This window comes from Mixophyes fleayi, chromosome 6 (assembly GCF_038048845.1).
Source record: "Mixophyes fleayi isolate aMixFle1 chromosome 6, aMixFle1.hap1, whole genome shotgun sequence".
In the NCBI taxonomy this organism is placed as follows: Eukaryota; Metazoa; Chordata; class Amphibia; order Anura; family Limnodynastidae; genus Mixophyes; species Mixophyes fleayi.
This window is the reverse complement of record NC_134407.1, coordinates 189,929,920-189,949,011: the sequence shown is the minus strand read 5'-3', so window position 1 is coordinate 189,949,011 and position 19,092 is coordinate 189,929,920. Positions and strand designations below refer to the sequence as shown.

The 19,092-nt window shown below is 41.4% G+C and overlaps 1 non-coding gene across 1 annotated transcript; it reads right to left on the bottom strand.

The window, feature by feature from the left end:
* Positions 1-4,352: 4,352 nt before the first annotated feature.
* Positions 4,353-4,424, bottom strand: LOC142095519 (small nucleolar RNA SNORD50). Its single transcript, XR_012677786.1, has one exon. It is a non-coding gene; the product is annotated as a small nucleolar RNA SNORD50 (small nucleolar RNA).
* Between the last annotated feature and the right edge of the window lie 14,668 nt (positions 4,425-19,092).

Here is a 19,092-nt window from a genome sequence, read left to right as displayed (position 1 = left end):
ACTGAAGTAAAATTACAAGTATTTCATAAGCGTCAAAGGCTTTTATTGACAATTACATTAAGTTTATGCAAAGAGTCAATATTTGCAGTGTTGACCCCAACATGCTGTCAATCAACTCCTGGCCCACATACTGACTGATGGCTGCCCATTCTTGCCTAATGAATGCTTGGATTTTGTCAGAATTTGAGGGTTTTTGTTTGTCCACCCGCTTCTTGAGGATTGACCACAAGTTCTCAATGGGATTAAGGTCTAGGGAGTTTCCTGGCCTTGGATCCAAAATTTCGATGTTTTCATCCCCGAACCTCTTTTTTTGTTATCACTTTTGCCTTATGGCAAGGTGATTCATCATGCCGGAAAAGGCATTGTTCATCACCAAACTGTTCGTGGATGGTTGGGAGAAGTTGCTCTTGGAGGATGTTTTGGTACCATTCATTATTGGCTGAGTTCTTAGGCAAAATTGTGAATGAGCCCACTCCCTTGGCTGAGAAGCAACCCCACACATGAATGGTCTCAGGATTCTTTACTGTTGGCATGACACAAGACTGATGGAAGCACTCCCATTTCCTTCTCCGGACAAGCATTTTTCCAGATGCCCCAAACAATCTGAAAGGGGAATCACCAGAGAAAATGACTTTTCCCCAGTCCTCAGCAGTCCAATCCCTGTACCTTTTGCAGAACATTAGTCTGTCCCTGATGTTTTTCCAGGAGAGAAGTGGCTTCTTTGTTGGCCTTCTTGACACCAGGCCATCCTTCAAAAGTCTTCGCCTCACTGTGCATGCAGATGCACTCACACCTGCCTGCTGCCAATCCTGAGCAAGCTCTGCACTGGTGGTGCCCCACAGCTGAATCAACTTTAGGAGATGGCCCTGACCTTTCCTGGATGCTCTTGGGTGCCCTGAAGCCTTCTTCACAGCTATTAAACCTCTCTCCTTCAAGTTCTTGATGATCCGATAAATGGTTGATTTAGGTGCAATCTTACTAGCACCTATGGTTGATTTAGGTGCAATCTTACTAGCACCAATATCTTTACCTGTGAAACCCTTTTGTGCAAAGCAATGATGACTGCATATTTCCTTGCATGGTTAATGGAGGAGAACAATGATTTCAAGTACCACCCTTCTTTTAAAGCTTCAATCTGTTATTCTAACTTAATCAGTATGACAGAGTCATCTCCAGCCTTATCCTCGTCAACACTCTCACATGCGTTAACAAGAGAATCTCTGACCTGATGTCAGCTGGTCTTTTTGTGGCAGGGCTGAAATGCAGTGGAAATATTGTTTTTGGGATAATGTTCATTGTCATGGCAAAGAGGGACTTTCAAATTAATTGCATTTCATCTGATCACGCTTCATGACATTGTGGAGTATATGCAAATTGCCATCACAAAAGCTGAGGCAGCAGACGTTGTGAAAAATAATATTTGTGTCATTCTCAAAACTATTCGCCATGACTGTAAACTGTTCTAATCGATAACCACCTGTCCACAAATTTTACTTAAAGCTTACATTTGGTCTCCTTTTTTACTCAAACAGCCCTCTGACTCCCAAAACAACATTTACCTGTGCCTGGAATGGATCTGACAGGCCCCCAAAGCACTTTTTCCCATTGCAGTGTGGCTGGACCAATATGCAATCTCTGGCACTGGAACTCATGTATTGTAAGCTTGTGACCATGACCGTCTTATCTCTTTGTCTGTTTATATAATTCCTCCACTTGTAAAGCACTGTGGAGTATGCTTGTTAGCTATATGAATCATCATCATCAGATTCTGTAGCACTGTACAATCAGAAATACATAATGCAAATAAAAACCGAGCATAATACAAATAAATATTGGAGCAAGACAATAAACAATAGCAGAAGCCCCACTTAAAACATAAAGAAACCTTTGCTCTAAATAAATATTAATATTATTAATAATAAATAATAATAAAGAGCTGGGCAAATATACCTTCCCTATACACTGAATAAGAATTGAAAGAAATACTGTCATTGTTAAAGCTATATCATCAAAAACAATTCAATCAGAATTTTACAGCACAATGAGAACAACAAACATACGTCAGACTGACGATTAAACCTGGGAAAACATGGCAGGAAGAAAAGGAAATTCATAAATCCTTATATTGTTAGCAATGGCAAATATCCCCAAGCGAAAAGTATTTGTGGATTTAACTTTCTGGAGTTTTGCTTCCTGTACAGATGAGTGTTTACCCTTTAATAACTAAACATTTTAATATTTTTGCCATGTAAAGTTAAATGACAATAAAGGTTATTTATGAAAAGCAAAGGGTGCATCTCTGTCCCTGCATGTGCGCCTATATTTTTGTGAATAATCATTTTGATGTGGAAGTGAATATATTTGCGGGCCAAGGTGGTGGATTCTGAAGGTGTCGCATCTTCTGATGGAAGAAGCTTGGTGGATGGAGGATTTTCCTTTCTGAGTGCTTATTTATGTACCCACATGCAAAAACAAGATTGTGTAATGTGGGATGAGATTATTTAAATTTGATTGAAGGGAGAAGGTACATTTTGGGGGTGTTTTCTCCCGGGGGTGGGATATAGAGATATTTCCTTCATGCCTTTTCTTTCAATTGGACAAAATTTGTACCTTCCCGGCACGCTATATAAGAGAAAATGTATTTCAAGCATACTGTGACAATGTAATAAAATCAAAAACAACACACAAAATTCAAATGTAATGAAGACAGATGTGCTTCCCTCTTACTCATCAAGAAATAAAAGAGTCAAACAGAATTGGGAGTGATGCATTTAGCCAAAGCGAGGATAAAAGAATGCAAGTGGGCGACAGAGGTGGACATTAGTTTATGCTCTAGGAGTATATCAACCAATGGGAAGTTTGGGAAGTTAGGGGAGTGTCCTTGTAGAGTCTTTATAATCCCCTGTACGTCAGATATTGTGCCCACTTGTTCCAGCAACAATTTACCTCCCACCCTCCCGGCATGGTAGAGGCATTTTATGGTGTTTTAGGATCTCTGCTGGTATCGCATTATGGATTTTAGGGTAGGAGAGCTTGGCAGTCAGTGGTTAGCATATGGTGCTTGTTTCATCTAGTCACTGGTCACTACCCACCCCTCGATGTCATCAGTTTGTTGGTCCACCTATGAAGAGGACATCTTGGCCTGGATGTTATCGTTAGACCATTAGCTGGTTCTGAGGGGGTGTAGCTTATCTGCTTGGACGCATTGTAGCAGCAGCCAATAGATAAGGTTTATCCTGGGTTGGTGGTATTATGGTCTGACCTTTCCACCTTTATTGGTTATGCTCTTCTAGCTGACTGCCCTGCTCTCATCCGCCACTTATTTCCTTGCTCAGTCACTCTCTCTCATTATCTGGGTAAAGAGGCTGGAATCCTCTATAGAGAGAGAAAACTGCTATTTGTTCATAAATGAAATAATCTTGCTAACTGCTTTTTGTTTGTGAACTGAATATTCGGTCCTTTCTTACTTGTGCTAAAGTGCATGCTGCCCCTTGTAGTGCCACAAATATGTATTATAAATGGCGTCTCCACCAAAATATGCATATACTTGCATTCATATGCAGATTTTAATTGAATCTTACACTTGAGACTCTTTACAACTGGAGAGGAGATGCTCTCCCCATTGGATAGATCAACTATCCAATGGGGAGAGCATATTGCTGTGCATTTTATAATACTTTAGTAGAAAAATTGTGAAGGGGTGGTTCTAAAGTGGTAATAGTTAAGGGTGTGCTCCGGCCACTTTTAGTGTTTTGGGTTTTGGGTTCTGATTAGCTTGAGGTTTTGAGTTCTGATTTGTTTTGCCAAAACACCCCTCGAAAGGTTTTGGTTCTGATTTAGGGTTTTGGGTTCTGATTTTTTTTTAAAAAAGCATAAAAACTGCTAAAATCCATTTTTTTGTTGTTTTTTTTTCACTCCTACGCTATTATTAACCTCAATAACATTCAATAACAATCATTTCCACTAATTTCCAGTCTATTCTGAACACCTCACACCTCACAATATTGTTTTTAGTCCAAAAGGTTGCACCGAGGTAGCTGGATGACTAAGCTAAGCGACATAAGTGGGAGGCACAAACACGTGGCCCAACACGTGGCAGGATCAGTGGACTTAAACAGCAGTACCACTGGACTTATACGGCAGGATCAGTGCCTTGCTTACAGTCTCCTAGGTAACGCAAATAATCTGTACAAATATGCACACAGGGGCATGGCCAGTAAAATATGTAACACATACTTTATGGATAAACAATGTCCTACACTTCATGCCGAGAAGCTAACCAAATAGTATTTTCCATACAAGATACTCCCAACTATTCACTGAAATACCTAGCTTTTATCACCACGTAAATGAACTCAGAGGTCAGATCCATAATAAAGTGTGTCATCACACAAGTCAGGTTCGGGATAGACTCATCACAGTTCAGGTAAATTTAAGTTTGACCACCTTTATGTTCATCAATATAAAAGATTGAAAAAGTGTTTTTTCCTGCATCCTACTGAAAATCAAGCTACAGATTATCGGTTTATAGAAGCTTCAAATCCTAGATTAATTATTAAATATGCCCCTAAGCATTATGTTTCTCATCTTGCAGTGCAGCCCTTAAGGATTTTTTTTAAGTAACAGTGCTACGGTTCATATACACGGGCACAACTGATCGCCCAATACAAGTATGTGTGACACATATTAGTGAGGTCAGACAAAAAAGGTAACTTTACAAAAGTGCAAACCATGTACCTCTCACATTGCTTAAGATATTTTTTACCTACACTCTTGTGAATGAACTTGCTTATTTTGCAAAAATCTGTGCAGTTCGGGTGGTTCTCTTGCTGATTGAGGGCTATGCATCCACTTGAAAAAATAAGCTGTTCTTAATTTTAGATATTTAAGCACATTTTTAGGTGTAATACAATAAAAACATTATATATGTAGCAAAGGCATTCCTGACACTCTCTTGCTCTCAAATCTAATTTTAGAAGATAAATGGAAAAGGTAAAATGAATAAAAAGGATAGTACTGAAGTCACATTTTCACTCTTTACACTGTGCATATTTCCATGCAAAGCTCTATGCAACCACACAGTCAAATCCTAGTCATTGTTCAATCACATTCTCGCCGAGATTATATTAAAGTCTTCAGCTTTTAGTACCAGCGATGTGCTTAAAAGTGAATAATTACCTTTATTTACGACCGGTTCCTTCTCTTTTCCCTTTGCGAATTATTCAGCATTATTATTCAGGATTCAGCAGGACAGAGTGACAGGACACAGGAGCGCTAAAAAAGCCAACCTCCCTATACTATCCGAGTCTCGCGAGATCCGACGGCGGGATTTGGAGTCTTAGCCATCGCTGTCGGATCCGCACTGTTCAGGTGGGCTCGGAATGCGATAATCCGAGTCCGCTCATCTCTAGTAATAGTATGACCTTTTGGAGTTTTGTTTTTCACTCTTTCCACCATGATCCCTACAATAGTAGGTGCAGATTGATATTGTAGGGGAAGTTCCTAAATCTGCAGTGTGTGAGGGCACCCATGACTGCAGTAGTAGGACAAATATTTTTTTATGTTTGTGCCATCTTAAAAATGTAGCATATTATCTGGTAAAAAGAAAACTTTTAAAACATATCCACCTTTGTTACTGGACCCTATAACTATGTGAGACCTTGAATAAAGTTTTGTTATTTGGTATTGCTATACTCAAGGGAGACCAAGGGTGACCCAGCCAATTAAAGTTTGGTTTAAATATTTGGAGTTGTACTAAATGGGTAACAGTATGTCATGTAAAAGTGTATATTTTTCTAATTCTTCTGAGTCAAGGCACATACAAAACATATTCTAATATGCTACCAAAATAAAGCCATGCATGTCTTAATAAAAACATTTATTTTTGTATACTAATAAATTAAACTGTTATTCTTAGTTAAGCTAGCAGATTAGCAAAATGGAAAAAAACGGTCTCGTTAGGAACGGTTGAAAACCTTCCACATATGATAGGGTCAGGGCCGGACTGGCCATCTGGCACTTCTGGCAAATGCCAGAAGGGCCGATGGCAGTGTGGGCCGGTCCGGCTCCCTGTGATACCCCGTTTCAATTAAAAAAATATATTTATTTTTTTTGTGTGCAGCCGTCATGACGTGTGACGTCATGACGGCTCTGTGCGCCGGCCCGGCTCCCGCGTAGGACGAGCTGCAGTGGAGGCAGCTGTCAGTGTTGAGGTAAGTGTAGAGAATATGTGTGCAGGGAGGGGGGGGAGACAAACGGAATATGTGTGCAGGGAGGGGGGGGGGAGACAAACGGAATATGTGTGCAGGGAGCGAGGGGAGACAAATGGAATATGTGTGGAGGGGAGGGGGGAGACAAACGGAATATGTGTGCAGGGAGGGGGGGGGAGACAAACGGAATATGTGTGCAGGGGAGGGGGGAGACAAACGGAATATGTGTGCAGGGAGGGGGGGGAGACAAACGGAATATGTGTGCAGGGGGGGAGACAAACGGAATATGTGTGCAGGGGGGGAGACAAACGGAATATGTGTGCAGGGAGGGGGGGGGACAAACGGAATATGTGTGCAGGGGGGGAGACAAACGGAATATGTGTGCAGGGAGGGGGGGGGGAGACAAACGGAATATGTGTGCAGGGGGGGAGACAAACGGAATATGTGTGCAGGGAGGGGGGGGGGAGACAAACGGAATATGTGTGCAGGGGGGGAGACAAACGGAATATGTGTGCAGGGAGGGGGGGGAGACAAACGGAATATGTGTGCAGGGGGGGAGACAAACGGAATATGTGTGCAGGGAGGGGGGGGGGGAGACAAACGGAATATGTGTGCAGGGAGGGGGAGGAGACAAATGGAATATGTGTGCAGGGGGGGAGAGGGGCAATAAATGTCTGCAGGGGGGAGAGGGGCAATAAATGTCTGCAGGGGGGGGAGAGGGGCAATAAATGTCTCTGGGGGGAGGGGGGCAATAAATGTCTCCAGGGGGGAAGAGGGGCAATAAATGTCTGCAGGGGGATGGGGGGGTGAGTGAAAGTGCAGGCGGAAGGGGGGATGAATGAAAATGTCTGCAGGGGGGGTGTGAGTGAAAATGTCTGCAGGGGGAAGGGGGGGGTGAGTGAAAATGTCTGCAGGGGGAAGAGGGGGTGATTGAAAATGTCTGCAGGGGAAGAGGGGGTGATTGAAAATGTCTGCAAGGGGGGGCAATGGCTGTAGGAGGGGGAAAATAAAAATGGCCAATGTGTGTGGGAACAGTATATGACTATTATGTGTGTGGGGGACAGTTTATGACTATAATGTGTGCTATTAAGTGAATGTGGGGCTGTTTGGGGAAAATGAGGTCTAATTATGAAATGTGATTATGAATTATTTAATGCCTGGGATGTTTGTGGGAAATGGTTATTTTTATTAAACATAAATGCTATTTAATTTCTTGCTGAGGTTGTTTGGAGGGAGGGAAATAGATTTATTTATTAAATGGGAATACTATTATTTTAATGTTGGGACTGGAGTGAGGCCTAATTTTATAACGTGGGTGCTATATTGAGTTAACATCGGTGCTGTTTGGAGTTTTCTAACTTTCATGTACACATTTTTTTTTCCAAATAGGGCCCCCAACATTCCAGGATCCAGACAAGCAGCAACTGATCTAAAGACACCAGCAGCCACAAGTGGTGACAATGACAAGACAGGTAAGAGAGACCAGGACAGTCTGCCAACTGTCCTGAATTTGGTGGGTGACTGTCCCGCTTAGTCAGGATTTGGTCTGACTGCAAGGACAGTTGGGAGGTATGTCCTACTTCACATTGTACTGCTTGTGAAGGCAGAACTGTGTGCACCTAATAGTAGTGCTCACAGTATTGCTTATGTATTTGTTGAAAATGTGTCTAATAACCATATTACATCATAGGAGCCCCCTGTCTTAAGTGCCTAGGGCCCCTGAGACTAAGTCCAGCTCTGGTTAGCAGGAGGGAGCGGATAGCTACTCCCAGTCCCTGGATAGGACACAGCCTGCAGAGCAAGCCGAGGAGCTCTAAATCTCATGAGATTTATTAATCTTGTGAGAATAAGAGTTTCCCTGCTCACTCTACAGGAAGTTCCCATCCTGATGGATGTCAGCAGAATCAGAAGCATAGATAAGTACAGTGGACTGGGGGTGTTGTAATGTGCTTCTGGGGTGGAGGGGTGGCATGATAGGGAGGGCCTGATAAATGTAATGTTTTATTATAATGTATATAATGTATGTATCAATGCCCCATCTTGACCATGCCCCCAACATAATGTGGCCACGCCCTTAGCGGCACCCAGTTTTTTTCATGCTCATCAACAGAGATGGGCCTGTATGCTTGAAATGCCAGGGCTGATTTTTAGTCCCAGTCCGGCCCTGGATAGGGTTAACTAGACATGTGTATAATTGCATTCTTGCTCTGCACAAATGCACTGTGGGGTTGGAAGGGCCAGTCATGTAACAATGACTGTAGTCTCATTAGGACACTACTGTGTGAGAGGGGCTTCAGCTGTCTGTAATGAAATAGGGAGTTAATACCATGCTTGCCTACCTTTAAGATCTCCTCTCCGGGAGGGGAGATCTAACTGACGTGCCCTGGATTACATCATTAGGCCCCTCCACCTGTATGGAATGACACTATTTTCGGCCTATTGCAACAGATGAAAAGCAAATGAAAGATGATATTGAGGGGTCAAGTAGCTGTTTGAAGACAGTAGGAGAAGTATATACGCTGCCAAAATCATTGATGGACTGTATGTAATTCCTAGTTTTCTGACCTATGTGTTTTGAACTCCACGAAAAACTTGGGGTCCTGTTTTTAAAATGAGCAAATATTACAAACTCTCAATGATTAGGCTCTTCAGAGGGCATCCTCATGAACACCTCACAATACAGAATCATGCCCCCCACCAGCCATTACCTCAACCACCATTGCTTAATTCATGACACCACTGGCAATTTCATCGCCCACTTCCCAGTTTATTTCATCACCTACCCTCCCCAAGCCAATTCGTCATCCACCTTAGCTCTGCCCACATACCTTCCACTTGCCAATTTATATCATTAGTAAAAAGGATGTATGCATAAATGTCTCTTAACCCACAGTGGCCAATTCATGACCCTGTCCCCCCCAGCCATTAGTTCACTGTGCCCATTATCACAATGCGCCACTCAATACACTCTGCCCCCTACATCACACTGCCCCACTCAGGCACACTGTGCCTTTTACCATACTTTGCCCCCCTCAGACACAATGCCCCTCTCAATACACTGCACCCTTTATGACAATGCATCCCTCAGCACACTGTGCCCTTTATCACACTGTTCCCCTCATTACACTCTGCCCCTTCATCACACCCAGTCCCCCTTCAGCACTGAATCATCACACTCTGCCCTCCTTCAGAACACTCTGCCCTCCTTCAGCACACTCTGCCCTCCTTCAGAACACTCTGCCCCCCTTCAGCACACTCTGCCCAACTTCAGCACAGACAGTCCCCGTTCAGCACACAGTGTCCCCCTTCAGCGATGAATCAGCAGACAACTGTCCCCCTTTAGCAACTACTAATCCTCTTTACAATCTCCCCCTCCAACACATTATGCCCCTGCATAAACACAAATCTTTACTTGCCTGGCTTCTGTTTTCTTCTCATCTGTCGGCAGTCAGTTCCTCGCACCGCAGCTCCTCACTGACACCATTGGGACGTGATGATGACATCACACCCGACAGCCAGTGAGGAGGGGGGAGGAGAAGAGAGGAGAAGAGGGGAGGAAAGGGAAAGAGGGAACTAGGGGGAAGGGAGCAGCAGCGTGGAGCTGGCACAAGAGGTGGCTCCAGGTGCGCAGGTTCAATAATGAAAAAAAAAAATTATAAAAAAATGCTTAAATGCTCCCCACAAAGTCCCAGCGACCTAGGCTGCAGCCTGATCAGTCCTTGAGGATACAATATGGTTCTACTCATTTACAACGGATTATCAAGAATCAGTGTATCTTGATGCAGAGAGAAAGTCTGTGATAAAGGACAATCCCGAAGTGGCAAGAGACTAAGCATCAAAGTCTTCAAGAGGTGGGTTTGTTCCATAGGGGGTGGGGGCCGATCCTCTGCCATTTTGGAGATGGAGTCCTGTCAGATTGTGAAGCAGGAGATAGAGAGGTGGGGTGGGACGAGGAGGGTTCAGGGAGAATACTAAGCTTTGATAAGAATGAATGACCATGTTCCAGGGTTTTGGTGAACAGTGCAGAACCACCCAAAGAGACTTGCAGCTGAAATGGAAAGCACCACTTATATGTAATGTTATGTTGATGTAAAATCTTAGTGATTGGTTGCAAGTCACGCCTCTTTTTGATGGTGGATGAAGCAAGATCTTGAAATATTTGAATCTGGGTATCCCGAAAGTCATCATATGGAGTGTTCCGAAGACCCAATATAACCTGTTCATTGATCCTAAAGTAGTGGAGTCTGATGATGTGGTCAGGGGGTTCTGGAAGGTCCAGCCCTTAGCACTCTTTGGGCTCTATCCATTAGGGGGTCAGATGCCGAAGCATTGGGAAGGATGTGTTGGAGCAGAACCCGTAGATAATCAGGAAGTGTGGATGGGTCCGAGAATTCTGGGGTGTTGCAAAGTCTGAAGTTGTTACGTTGAGAATGGTCCTCAAGGTCTTCTTGTCTTTATTTAATACTGTCAAGTTCAGACAGGTTAGTCGAAAGTTCTTTATCAACAGTTGATTGAGACATACAAAGATCATCAGTCTTAGTTTCGAGAGTGTCTGTTCTGGAGCTGAGAGAGGCTATTTCAGACTTAAGATCATTGACCAAAGATAAATGACAGGACATAACATGCAAGAGACATAATAGAGGACAAAGTTGTATGAGGTGGGAATGAACAACAAAATGACCTGCATCTCTGCTTTGTTGCTATACTGCGGATAGACTATCAATGTCAATGCCACCCAAGCCCTCAATTTGGTGAGTATAAATGCAGGCCATGGCTGTCTTCTCTGGATGGCTTAGCTAAAATTCTTTTCTTAGCATCTCCCCACCAACCAGACCTGCTGCCATGGTGCCAGCGGTGCTTCATGACCTATCCTTAAGCCTGCATTTAAAATCTTCCCAGCACCATTTTACTTCCCACAGGCCCTGGGTCAATGGAGTCATTACATTAACTTTGGCTGTTTTTTGCTACCAATTGACCAGTTGCAGTTGAAGATATCTGCCTTCTGGCTATCTGCAGCATGTCAACTACACTAGTGACTAAAATTTCCACCTTTCTTTGGCTGAAATTGTGATGTTTTTTTTATATGTTTTTGATTATGGTAAAGACACAACTAATGGATGTCATTTTAATCTGTGTAGTTTAATCAATACTTTTAAACTAGATATCAGGCTCTCCTCCCACTCTGGAGCAAAAACAAATTAACTGTAGAATAATGTAATTTAAAATTTCTGATGAAAAAGTACATTAGGCAACTTATTATTGCTATTACACTTGGGAACAAATAGAATAATAAACCAAGATTGGGTATTACAGACAGACAGAGAGATAAAAGGGCCCTGTTCGCTATCTTACAATCTATAGGACAATAGGAGTTTGATGATATATGAGGTTAAGTGCCACAGATTGCTTATTGGTCTAGCCAGATGTCAAAACTAAAAATACCTTAGTGGGATATATGTTGGTCAGGGAATCAGAGGGTTGTTTGAGTATAGAAAGACCACATGTAAGTTTTGTGTGGACCATGTAAAGGGTAATAGGGTAAAATAGCCTGTGGAGGTTAAGAGAGTGGGTTGGTTTGGGAATTTGATAAGCTAGCCGGAAGAGGTGAGTTTTCAGAGAAAGCTTGAGGTATAGAGGTCAGAGAAAAGTTTTGATGTGTGAGGGCAGGGCATTTCAGAGTGGGTGCAGCCTAAAAAAGTTTGTAACCATGAATGGGAGCAGGTAAAGAGTGTGGATGAGAAGAAGAATGGAGGAGTTGAGTCAAGTTGGGAGATATGTTGAGACGAGTGAAGAGATGTGTGTTCGTTCAGTTTTATTGATGGTCTTGTATGTTAGAGGAAGCATGCCAATCAATGTAGGGACTGACAGAGTGGATCAGCAGTGGAAGGACCCAACAAGTCTTCCAATCCCTGTTAACGATATTTATATCTGATAAAGTTGTAACTATTCTGCTTTTAACAGTTCCTTTTTCTAGAGGGAGGAGAAGCAAAGATACCCATGATATGTTTTACCTAACATATAACTTTGAGGAAAATAGATTTAAATAGATTAAGATAAGACTGTTACGGCTAGCAGTTATAACATGAACCTCCAGAACACTAGACAGATGTCTTCACCTGTAGCAGCCGCCTTTCCTGTAGAGCTTTATGTGCTCACAGGTACTTGGATGCCCCCAGGTCTTAAGCTCATACGTAGTGGAGGCTTATATACTATACCGCAGCTCGTTGTTAGGAGGCGGTAGCCAAGATATGAGCAGATGGTCAAAAGGTCAGGGCTGGCAGCGAGCACGGGGTATTCCAGAAACAGGCAGGGGTCAGGAAGAAACAGAGATCAAGCAGGTTCTTAAACAAGAAAAGGGTCACAACAGGTATCTAGTCCAAAGCAGAGAACCCACAGGAATAATGAGGGTTAATACAGAGCAGGTCAGCACTAATGCAGGGCACAGGGCGCTATAACCAACAGGAAGGCTAAGCCCTCCCTGCCTTAAATACTGACACTAGCCAATCAAAACCTAGGCATTTAATATGCCTAATTAGCCACCCAGGAGTGTAATGATTAATTAATTGTATGTGCGCACTCGCCCCGGCTACCACAGATGCTGGGGCGCGTCGCTGACAGTGAATGATTCCCTACCATCACCATGGTGACAGTCGGGACAAAGCAGGGGGAAGTGACGTCTCGGGTGTTGCCATGACAGCCGGTACCCAGATAAAGGAAGCGAGCCACGGATCGCCACTGCTTCTTACAAAGACTATTATATTTCTGAATGCCGCGATGATACATATAATCATACAATAAATATTTAAAAAATCTATAAACACCTCCGTTTTTCATTGTCTTTTACACTATATAGCCACATGTGTTTTCTAGGCATTTAATATGCCTCATTAGCCCCCAGGAGTGTAATGATTAATTAATGGTATTTGCACCCCACCCGTCAGTCACAGATGCCGGGGCGCGGCGCTGACAGTGAATGCGTCCCTATCTATTTTTCACCAAATGGTGAGATGATTTTGTGATAAATCACTAAGCAGCTCATGTACAGTTGTACGTATGTCTGTGTTATTTGCGTAAAGCAGATCTTTCTGTACTGTGCATGAACACCAAAATAAGCATACACATGCATTCATATGTAGATTTTGATTGAATCTTACACTTGAGACTCTTTACAACTGGAGAGGAGATGCTCTCCCCATTGGATAAACCAGCTAACGTCATCCTCACATAGCGTTAACTTCTAAGGTCAAGCTCCAAATTTCAGAACTTGATAAAAAGGGCATAACACCTATGGGGACTGGCTTTGCAATCGATGAGGCTGGAACCACAGTAGATATGTCATATGTTCCAATAATAAGTAGCCTTGTTACTTGATAATATGGTAATCCCCTGAATACTGCAGTTTGTAAGATGCATCCAACCAAACATATGGACATAAATCCGCTTTTACATGATTGCAACTTTTCCTGTTAACACTTTGGGTGCAAAAGTGTCCAACTCTACCTGAGCCACTAATTTAGTTTGTCTGCAGCAAAGCTGAAAGTTTGCATCTATCACTCTAAGGGGGAGATTCAATTGCCGGTGATGTGAAATGATGGCATCATCTCGATCTCCGGCCGCGCACATTGCCGGCAATAACAGTAGGTGATTCCTGCCATAACATTGGCATGGATTGATTTTTCCCCCTAAGTGCATAACCTGTTGCAGAATGCAGTCATTAGTCAATGCTTTGTCCCTTACATAAATGTATATATATGATACATACCCCCCAATAGTTATGATTTTGTCAGGAATGTGCCAGTTATCAGACCCCAAAAGGGATGAGACTTGTCAAAAAGATAATTTACTCTGAATATGGCTGTGGCTGGAAGGATTGTTGCAGGGTTTCTGCAGATCTGGGGTGTGTTCTTAGAGGAATGGGTGGAGCTTTTATTTGTCCCGAATTTGCTTTCTGAAATATTGGGAAGTAGCGTAATATGGCCCAAAAAAATGCACACTGTTGATCTAGGATAATCGTACAGTCAAGTTTGACCTACATGGCTCCATTATGGATTATGCTCTAATTCTGATTATATTGCATCTACATTATTTTATATGCATCCACACATATACACAGTGATACTTCTCTTGTTTTGTGAAATTGATAACTGATTTTTTACATTGATTGATATTTAAGTAAAATTATTATATTCTTTAAACAAATTCAGTTCCAAAACTGTGTATGTGTATACATTAATGTGCATTTCTTAATATGTATGTCATAATCTATCCACATTTACATTATAAATCTCCCATTAGAAAGTGTGTGTGCATTTAAAAGAGCTGCAGATAAATCTCTTGAAAAAAAAACGACCATTCTATCAATCACTGCTACAATATTCTTGTACATGTGTCCTATGTTCATGAAAAAGATCAGACTAATGAGCTCATGAGGAAGTGGTGCATTGCGTGCAGGTAGCAAAGTATTATTAAACTAAAAGTCAATAGAAGTTAGGGAAGTCATTTTACAGTTGTATAATGTATTGCAATTGCAAAAATACCCCTAAGCAAAAAACAAAGGTTAATTCTGGTTAAGTCCAGCGGGGTGCAGAAGGATCTCTCTATTACAACCAAAGCTGGAAGGGACTTATCTAAACTGTTAAGTATACCTGAAAACTATGATCCCCTAATGAACACAATGTAATTTGAAGCTTATTATAACTGACAAATATCAAACCTGCTATTTGCTTAGATACAAATGGTGATCTACCAGAGTATACACTTGTGTGTTTGCAGCGCAAAAAGTTGATAACGAAGTGGGTTAGGCAGACTAGTGCCCCTCATCTTATGCCAACATGCAAAAATGAGATTACACTTGATATTTAAGATATGAATGGGAGTCACTGGTATGCATGTGGCCATGTAGTATATTTTGGGTTCTGGAACACCCCTGTCAGAACTCAGACAAAGTTGATGGAGTAGAAGTACATACTCACACTTAATCAGCCACATATCCCTAAAAGCAGCACCTCCATTGATCAGACTCACCTGGGACCTCTGAATCACTTTAAATACACGGATACCATGACCTACTCCAGCCATGACAAGTGAGTCTCACTCTCTGAAGCGCTGCTTTTAACACTTTGCGGATCTGATCGATTACATGCTGGCCTAGACCCTACAATTCAAACTCGTTCACGCATGAACATAAAGTAGTTGGCTGAGAGAAATAATACCTGTGAGGAGGACATCTTGGCCCAAATGTTATCGTTGGGCCATTAGCTGGTTCTGAGGGGGTGCAATCTATTAGCTTGGACTGATTGTAGCAGCCGCCATTAGATAAGGTTTGTCCTTGGTTGGTGGTATTATGGTCTGACCTTTCCACCTTTATTGGTTATGCTCTTCTAGCTGACTGCCCTGCTCTCGTCCGCCACTTATTTCCTTCCTAATTTAATAAAAGTTTATCTTATTCCAAAACATTTAATCAGGTGATGTGTCTTTATTGGTTTATATAAGGTTCTGTTAAGTTCTAATGTTTTAAGCCGAAGGGAAGCATAATGCAGTGCATTTTATAATACTTTAGTAGAAAAATTGTGAAGGGCTGGTTCTAAAGTGGTAATAGTATGACCTTTTGGAGTTTTGTTTTTCTCTCTTTCCACCATGATCCCTTCAGAAGTTGGTGCAGATTGATATTGTAGGGGAAGTTCCTAAATCTGCAATGTGTGAGGGCACCCATGACTGCAGTAGTAGGACAAATATTTTTTATATGTTTGTGCCGTCTTCCAAATGTAGCATATTATCTGGTAAAAAGAAAACTTTTAAAACATATCCACATTTGTTACTGGACCCTATAACTATGTGAGACCTTGAATATAGTTTTGTAATTTGGTATCGCTATACTCAAGGGAGACCAAGGGTGACACAGCCAATTAAAGTTTGGTTTAAATATTTGGAGTTGTACTATATGGGTAACAGCAGCTATGTCGTGTAAAAGTGTATATTTTTCTATTTCTTCTCAGTCAAGGCACATACAATACATATTCTAATATGCTACCAAAATAAAGCCATGCGTGTCTTAATAAAAACATTTATTTTTGTATACTAATAAATTAAACAGTTATTCTTTGTTAAAATGGCAGATTAGCAAAATGGAAAAAAACGGTCTGGTCAGGAACGGTTGAAAACCTTCCAGATATGAAAGGGTTAACTAGACATGTGTATAATTGCATTCTTGCTCTGCACAAATGCACTGTGGGGTTGGAAGGGCCAGTCATGTAACAATGATTATAGTCTCATTAGGACATTGGTGTGTGAGAGGGGCTTCAGCTGTCTGTAATGAAATAGGGAGGTAATACCATACTTGCCTACCTTTAAGATCTCCTCTCCGGGAGGGGAGATCTAACTGACCTGCCCTGGATTACATCATTAAGCGCCTTCACCTCTATGGAATGACAATATTTTCGGCCTATTGCAGCAGATGAAAAGCAAATGAAAGATGATATTGAGGGGTCAAGTAGATGTTTGTTATACGTCACTTTTGTCTTTTTGAAATTTTAAAGCATTGCTCAAAGTATTGCTAGAATTTCACTTTCCAGCATGAGTGAGACAAACAATATACATATATATTTGTCTGCTGTTCTATGTAAATTTGTCTTGAAAAAGGTCTAGATATGAGACCGAAACATGGACACCGGATTGAATATATATAAATATATATATATATATATATATATATATATATTTAGTGAAAGACACTTCATGCATGAGAAATGTAGATGAATGGTATTTGGTAGATGGACTGTATGTAATTCCTAGTTTTGTGACCTATGTGTTTTGAACTTCAGGAAAGACTTCTGGTATTGAAAAGACAACTCTCTAAAAGTTTTGGGCTCAAAAAGAGCCAAATCATGGGTTTCCTGAAATGAATGAAGAGAGAGGGAAGGGCTCCATTCATTAGGCCCATTTCGGGTCTTCTGACCTGCCAGTCAGACAATAGGCTAATTAATAGTTGCACCTGCAAGTTGTAGTTTAAAAGGGTGTGACTTTGCTCAGTCACTCTCTCTCATTATCTGGGGAAAGAGGCTGGAATCCTCTATAGAGAGAGAAAACTACTATTTGTTCATAAATTAAATAAACTTGCTAACTGCTTTTTGTTAGTGAACTGAATATTCGGTCCTTTCTTACTTGTGCTAAAGTGCATGCTGCCCCTTGTAGTGCCACAAATATGTACTTTAAATGGTGTCCCCACCAAAATATGCATATACTTGCATTCATATGCAGATTTTGAATGAATCTTACACTTGAGACTCTTTACAACTGGAGAGGAGATGCTCTCCCCATTGGATAGATCAGCTAACGTCATCCTCACATAGCATTAACTTCTGAGGTCAAGCTCCAAATTTTAGAGCTTGATAAATAGGGCATAACGCCTATGGGGACTGGCTTTGCAATCAATGAGGCTGGAGCCACAGCAGATATCTCATATGTTCCAATAATAAGTAGCCTTGTTACTTGATAATATGGTAATCCCCTGAATACTGCAGTTTCTAAGATGCATCCAACCAAATATATGGACATAAATCCGCTTTTACATGTTTGCAACTTTTCCTTTTAACACTTTGGGTGCAACAGTGTCCAACTCTACCTGAGCCACTAATTTAGTTTGTCTGCAGCAAAGCTGAAAGTTTGCATCTATCAAGCATGGTGAACTCACTCTAAGGGGGAGATTTAATTGTCAGTGATGTGGAATGATGACATCATTTCGATCTCCGGCTGCGCACATTGCCGGCAATAACAGTAGGTGATTCCTGCCATAACATTGGCATTAATTGAATCTCCCCCTAAGTGCATAACCTGTAGCAGAATGCAGTCATTAGTCAATGCTTTGTCCCTTACATAATTGTATATATATGATACATACCTCCCAATAGTTATGATTTTGTCAGGAATGTGCCAGTTAGCAGACCCCAAAAGGGATGAGGCTTGTAAAAAAGATAATTTACTCTGAATATGGCTGTGGTTGGAAGGATTGTTGCAGGGTTTCTGCAGATCCGGGGTATGTTCTTGGAGGAATGGGTGGAGATTTTATTTATCCCGAATTTGCTTTCTGAAATATTGGGAAGTAGCGTAATATGGCCCAAAAAAATGCACACTGTTGATCTAGGATAACCGTACAGTCAAGTTTGACCTACATGGCTCCATTATGGCTTATGCCAGGGTTTCCCAAACCCAGTCCTCAGGGCTCCCTAACAGTGCAGGTTTTCCATATCTCCTTGCTGGAGCACAGGTGTATTCATTACTGACTGACATATTGTAACAGATCCACAGGTGGTCCTAATTATGTCACATGTGATCCAGAAAACCTGCACTGTTAGGGAGCCCTGAGGACTGGGTTTGGGAAACCCTGGCTTATGCTCTAATTCTGATTATATTGCATCTACATTATTTTGTATGCATCCACACATATAGACATTGATACTTTTCTTGTTTTGTGAAATTGATAACTGATTTTTGATATTGATTGATATTTAACTTAAATTATTATATTCTATAATCAAATCCAGTTCCAAAACTGTGTATGTGTATACATTAATGTTCATTTCTTAATATGTATGTCATAATCTATCCACATTTACATTATAAATCTCCCATTAGAAAGTGTGTGTGCATTTAAAAGAGCTGCAGATAAATCTCTTGAAAAAAAAACGACCATTCTATCAATCACTGCTACAATATTCTTGTACATGTGTCCTATGTTCATGAAAAAGATCAGACTAATGAGCTCATGAGGAAGTGGTGCATTGCGTGCAGGTAGCAAAGTATAATTAAACTAAAAGTCAATAGAAGTTAGGGAAATCATTTTACAGTTATATAATGTATTCCAATTGCAAGAATAACCCTAAGCAAA